The following is a 6,766-nucleotide window of genomic DNA, read 5'->3' as shown; positions in this document are numbered from 1 at the left end:
ATTTCTTTTATCATGGTTCTTACTTGGCATGTTCTGTCTCTAAAAGGAGAGAAAATTTTGTTGAAATGCCAACTGTGTGTTTATTTGCTACCTGCTTTAGGCCACGAAGCAATCCCCTATCTGATTTTTCAAGTATACCCTAAAGTAACCTTAAGCAAATTTTGGAAACAGTGAATTCTTAAGAGTTTAAATGACAAATTCTTTTGTAGCTTGGTAGTTGGTCTACAGTAATAAGTCCTTTATAGGTCTGCCTACAAGCAGCTGGACTCTCAGATTATAAATAGTGCATCCTCAAGAGAGAGTCAGATTTTCCTCAGGAAGGACTTTTTCCAGCCTGATCCAGTAGCTCCTACCCCCTGGCCTTGGTTCTGACTCAATAAATACTGCTATTTGACTTGGTAATATATGGAATCTCTGCTGCTGCTAAGTCACTTCAGTCGTGTCCGACTCTATGTGACCCCATAGACAGCAACCCACCAGGCTCCCCTGTCCCTGGGATTCTCCAGGCAAGAACACTGGAGTAGGTTGCCATTTCCTTCTCCAGTGCATGAAAGTGAAAAGTGAAAGTGAAGTCGCTCAGTCATGTCTGACTGAGCGACCCCATGGACTGCAGCCCACCAGGCTCCTATGTCCATGGCATTTTCCAGGCAAGAGTACTGGAGTGGGGTGCCATTGGCTTCTCCGATGGAATCTCTAGAGGGTACCAAATTCCTCTGGGGAGGGACCTGGGTGGTTGAGGATGAGGGTAAAGAAGATGCTTACTTTTTAGTGTATACCCTTAGGTACCTGTGGGATTTTTCAGCATTTGCAAATACTGCCTATTCATGTTAAGTTATGCAAATGCCCACCTTTCACAAGTGGAAGCACAAGACAAGCCAAAGCATGGAGGCATCTTTAGACCCAACTATACATTCGTCAGAACAAGTTCACCCGAGCAAGCAGTGTTAGTCAAATGGGGAGCTGACTCTGCCCACAGAGTCACAGTCTGCCCACAGTCTTTTCTGTGTGGAAAGCACAACAGTTGCAAAGCAGAAGGTAAAAGTATAGGTGTGCTTTGTGTGCCTAGCCGCTCAGTCATGTCTGACTCTCTGCAGCCCTGTAGACTGTAGCCCACCAGGCTCCTCTGTCCATGGAATTTTCAAGGCAAGAATGCTGGAGGAGGTTGCCATTTTCTCCTCTGGGGGATCTTTCCGACGCAGGGATCGAACCTGTGTCTCCAACAATGGCAGTTGGATTCTTTACCACTAGTGCCACCTGGGAAGCCCAAAGGTATACAAGGTTATGACAAGAAGACAGTTATTTAATCTGCCCCAGTAGTCTGCAGTATCTAAGGGTTTTTACAGTTTATTTAGCCTACCATCAGGTGGCCATGTAAGGGTTTTTCTTACAGGTGTTCACTGTGTGTTCTCTGCATGGCAGATTGCAGATTACTACTGGGAACTTAGTGTTTTGATACTGACAACTTGTAAAACAGTTATAAAAAATGTTTTAACCAAGTGGGGTTTTCTGTTTTTTCTTTAAAAAAAAAAAATACTCAACTCTTTAGATCATTCAAGGTGTCACAAACTTAGCTCTTGAAGGGAATGTGGAAATTGCATCTTTGGGGGCTTGATTCTATAGCTAGCCTCTCTGTGGAGCAAGAATCAATGCAGTTCCTCAGGTACAGAGCAGGAGCCCCAAATTCTGAGAACCTTGAATTCTCTGCTCTCGAAGTCCTCAAAACTAGTCACTCACTAGTCTGCTTGAGACTGGTTATGTGTTGTGCCAAGTTGCTTCAGTCATGCCCAATTCTGCGACCCCATGGACTGTAGCCCGCCAGGCTCCTCTGTCCATGGGATTCTCCAGGCAAGCATGCTGCAGTGGGTTGCCATGCCCTTCTCCAGGGGATCTTCCTGAGCCAGGAATAAAACCCATGTCTCATGTCTCCTGCATTGGCAGGCAGGTTCTTTACCACTAGTGCCACCTGGGAAGCCCTGCTTACGTGTCGAGGGTTAGTAAAAACACAGACTCCCGTAACAAAGTTTCAGCTTTTTCTTGAGGGAGAGCATGCCAGGAGACTGAAGAGCCAGAAAGGCAATTCAGTCATGATGTGTGGCCTCGCGCAAGTAAATCTGTTTTCTTGTCTGTACAATGATAAGTGAGATTAATTGATCTTATATTCTGTCTTAGAATTTTAGTTGCAAATGTTCGAAACCCAATTCAAAATGGCTTAAGCCAAAAAGGGAACTTACTAGTTCATGTAGCAAGAAATGATGCTTGAGAAGTGCTCATAGCAGCATAGAAAAGCTGCAGAAACCAAGGCTTCAAGATAGAACCAAGAATCAATGCCCTAGGATTCTCTTTGCTTACCCCTAATTTCCTCTCTCTCTGCTTCATCCCTCTCCTATTGCAGACAGGCTTTCTCCATATGTTGGGAAAGACGGCCTCCCACTGGCTTATTACATCTTTTCTATGCCCTGGCCCCAGAGGCTGGGCCCCTTCTCCCACTCTATGTTAAGAACTCCAGTGGACCTTGATGAGCACAGCTTGAGTCACGTAGCCAACCTTTGGACTAACTGTTACGTACATGGGCACTATGATTAGATCACCCAGGTTATAAGCCCATCTCTCTGGCTAGGAATTGGGTATGAAAATCATGGAAAAGTTACTGAGCACGGAACACATACTAGGGGGAAAAGAACCAATCAGAAAAGTTTGTAAGAAAAACCTAACAACAATGGCAACCACAGGTTCTAATACTATCTCAGACAACATAAGTTATTCAGCTCTCAAAAATCTGACAAAAGTTTAGAGAAAACCAAGTGCATCACTGACTATCCTGAGAAAATTGTGCATTTTTTTTCTTGATTTGTGGTCTTCTGTGCTGACAGTTCTCTTTGCAGTCTTTTGTTTTGTTTTGCAAGTTTTTCAATAAATTGCAATGTGATATTATCAGGTCTTGGTTAGCCTTGCATGGGTTAAAGCAGAAATAGAAAAGAACTAAGGAAAAAATAAAATGAAAGCTCCAGCATCCTGGTAATGAAATTATCTTTAAAATGATTTGGAAACCGAAGGCCCTCATCACTCAGGCATTAGATCCTTTGGCACCATTACAAGCCAAAATGTGTTAACTTGACATTTTGATGTAGTTCCAGTTTGAGTAATTCATTTTCTTTTCCTTGAATTCCCAAGGAAGTTTAAGCTAGATAGAGAAGTCTTTCTGCCTTAAACTAAAATGTGTACTTTGTCCTAAAGCTCAAAGACTTTGTTATCCTTAGTATTCTTAAATTTGTGCAACCTAACTGGATGCCTTAAAATTTTTCCTATTCCTTTAAAACATTTGTGGTCCAAGGACTGTTTTTTTTTTTTTTAAGACTAAATTGAAAGGTATTCCAGATGCATATATATTTTTAACATGGAAGCAGTCTTGAATTTTTTCATATCTTTTTTTAAAACTTGAAGTAGAGCTAATATATTTAAGTTCATATCTTTATCTTTTTACATAGGGTTGAATTGTACACTAATGCATTTATATCACTAAATGTATGAATGTACTGATGATTCATTCATGCATGCATTTTGGGGGGAAAATTCTTACTGTTGTCAATATGTAATTTGCATTCCCCAAACAGTTCAAAACTTAAAGGGAAAAAGTAAACCTATATTTTCTCTGTACTTTGAGGTCTTACTCTTCTGTGACACAGGATCACAAGATCACCAAGTGGCATGAGCCTAAGGTTGTCCAGAACTACCTTGTTTTAACTTACTTGTTTTAACTTATGCCTTTTTGAAGCAGGACCTTGTCAAGCTCAGTGAACACAGGAATCAAGTGTGAGGCACTTAAAAATGCTGATTTTGGACTTAGTGCAAGTTTACTGAATCAGAATCTCTAAGGTGGGGTCTAAATATATGCATATTTGATGACAAGATATCCAAGTGCACTCGAAAAACATTTTTTTCTAGGCAGTTCAGTGATAGTCATGAGTATTTTAACATAAAAAGTCTTAAAAATAGCAGTGTTGATATAAAATGTTTCATGCCATATTTAGAGTTCTAGCCTTTTAAGTATTTAAAAATAATGCTCTACAGGAGTAGTTCTCAACCTTGGCTTGAACATTAGAATCAACTGGAAAAATGTTAAAACTCCTGTGCAGAAGCCGTGTCCCAGGCCAATTCAATCAGGCTGGCTTGAGTGTGATCCAGGCAGCAATGTATTTTAAAGCTCCTGAGTGATTTGCATTTCTCTGATAATGAGTGATGTTGAGCATCTTTTCATGTGTTTGTTAGCCATCCGTATGTCTTCTTTGGAGAAATGTCTATTTAGTTCTTTGGCCCATTTTTTGATTGGGTCGTTTATTTTTCTGGAGTTGAGCTGCATAAGTTGCTTGTATATTTTTGAGATTAGTTGTTTGTCAGTTGCTTCATTTGCTATTATTTTCTCCCATTCAGAAGGCTGTCTTTTCACCTTGCTTATATTTTCCTTTGTTGTGCAGAAGCTTTTAATTTTAATTAGATCCCATTTGTTTATTGGAGGTACCACTTCACACCAGTCAGAATGGCTGCAACCCAAAAATCTGCAAGCAATAAATGCTGGAGAGGGTGTGGAGAAAAGGGAACCCTCCTACACTGTTGGTGGGAATGCAAACTAGTACAACCACTATGGAGAACAGTGTGGAGATTCCTTAAAAAATTGCAAATAGAACTACCTTATGACCCAGCAATCCCACTTCTGGGCATACACACCGAGGAAACCAGAATTGAAAGAGACACATGTACCCCAATGTTCATCGCAGCACTGTTTATAATAGCCAGGACATGGAAACAACCTAGATGTCCATCAGCAGATGAATGGATAAGAAAGCTGTGGTACATATACACAATGGAGTATTACTCAGCCGTTAAAAAGAATTCATTTGAATCAGTTCTGATGAGATGGATGAAACTGGAGCCGATTATACAGAGTGAAGTAAGCCAGAAAGAAAAACACCAATACAGTATACTAACACATATATATGGAATTTAGGAAGATGGCAATGACGACCCTGTATGCAAGACAGGGAAAGAGACACAGATGTGTATAACGGACTTTTGGACTCAGAGGGAGAGGGAGAGGGTGGGATGATTTGGGAGAATGACATTCTAACATGTATACTATCATGTGAATTGAATCGCCAGTCTATGTCTGACGCAGGATGCAGCATGCTTGGGGCTGGTGCATGGGGATGACCCATAAAGATTTTATGGGGAGGGAGGTGGGTGGGGGTTTCATGTTTGGGAATGCATGTAAGAATTGAAGATTTTAAAATTTAAAAAATAAAAATTAAAAAAAAAAAAAAAAAAAAGCTCCTGAGTGATTCCAACCTTCAGCCAAGGTAGGAGGCATTGCTGCATATAGATTTATGAGCATGGAAATAATCTAGAAGGATTGATTTTCCAGTAACAGTTAAATATTTGGAGCAAAGAACTTAAAGAAGACAAAACCCTAAAACTCACCTATATACCAAGGTATTTTTAAAATTTATTTCTTTTTTTTTTTTTTTTTTTTTTTAAGTTTAAATGATGATTTTTATTCTATTTTCAATATACAGATAATTTAATTTGACATCAACTCATTTTTTTTAATGAGAACAAATTTTTTTTTTTTTTTTTAGTTTTTTATTTTTTAAATTTTAAAATCTTTAATTCTTACATGCATTCCCAAACATGAACCCCCCGCCCACCTCCCTCCCCATAACATCTTTCTGGGTCATCCCCATGCACCAGCCCCAAGCATGCTGCATCCTGCGTCAGACATAGACTGGCGATTCAATTCACATGATAGTATACATGTTAGAATGTCATTCTCCCAAATCATCCCACCCTCTCCCTCTCCCTCTGAGTCCAAAAGTCCGTTATACACATCTGTGTCTCTTTCCCTGTCTTGCATACAGGGTCATCATTGCCATCTTCCTAAATTCCATATATATGTGTTAGTATTAAAAGCTTCTGCACAACAAAGGAAAATATAAGCAAGGTGAAAAGACAGCCTTCTGAATGGGAGAAAATAATAGCAAATGAAGCAACTGACAAACAACTAATCTCAAAAATATACAAGCAACTTCTGCAGCTCAACTCCAGAAAAATAAACGACCCTATCAAAAAATGGGCCAAAGAACTAAATAGACATTTCTCCAAAGAAGACATACGGATGGCTAACAAACACATGAAAAGATGCTCAACATCACTCATTATTAGAGAAATGCAAATCAAAACCACAATGAGGTACCACTTCACACCAGTCAGAATGGCTGCGATCCAAAAATCTGCAAGCAATAAATGCTGGAGAGGGTGTGGAGAAAAGGGAACCCTCCTACATTGTTGGTGGGAATGCAAACTAGTACAACCACTATGGAGAACAGTGTGGAGATTCCTTAAAAAATTGCAAATAGAACTCCCTTATGACCCAGCAATCCCACTGCTGGGCATACACACGGAGGAAACCAGAATTGAAAGAGACACATGTACCCCAATGTTCATCGCAGCACTGTTTATAATAGCCAGGACATGGAAACAACCTAGATGTCCATCAGCAGATGAATGGATGAGAAAGCTGTGGTACATATACACAATGGAGTATTACTCAGCGTTTAAAAAGAATTCATTTAAAATTTATTTCTTATAGAAGCATAATCGCATTACAGAATTGTACTGTTTTCTGTCAAACCACAACATGAATCAGCCATAGGTATACATATATCCTCTCCCTTTTGAACTCTCCCATCTCCCTCCCCATCCCACCCCTCTAGGT

This window comes from Ovis canadensis, chromosome 9 (genome assembly GCF_042477335.2).
Source record: "Ovis canadensis isolate MfBH-ARS-UI-01 breed Bighorn chromosome 9, ARS-UI_OviCan_v2, whole genome shotgun sequence".
Lineage (NCBI taxonomy): Eukaryota > Metazoa > Chordata > Mammalia > Artiodactyla > Bovidae > Ovis > Ovis canadensis.
Note: the sequence above shows the minus strand (reverse complement) of the source record.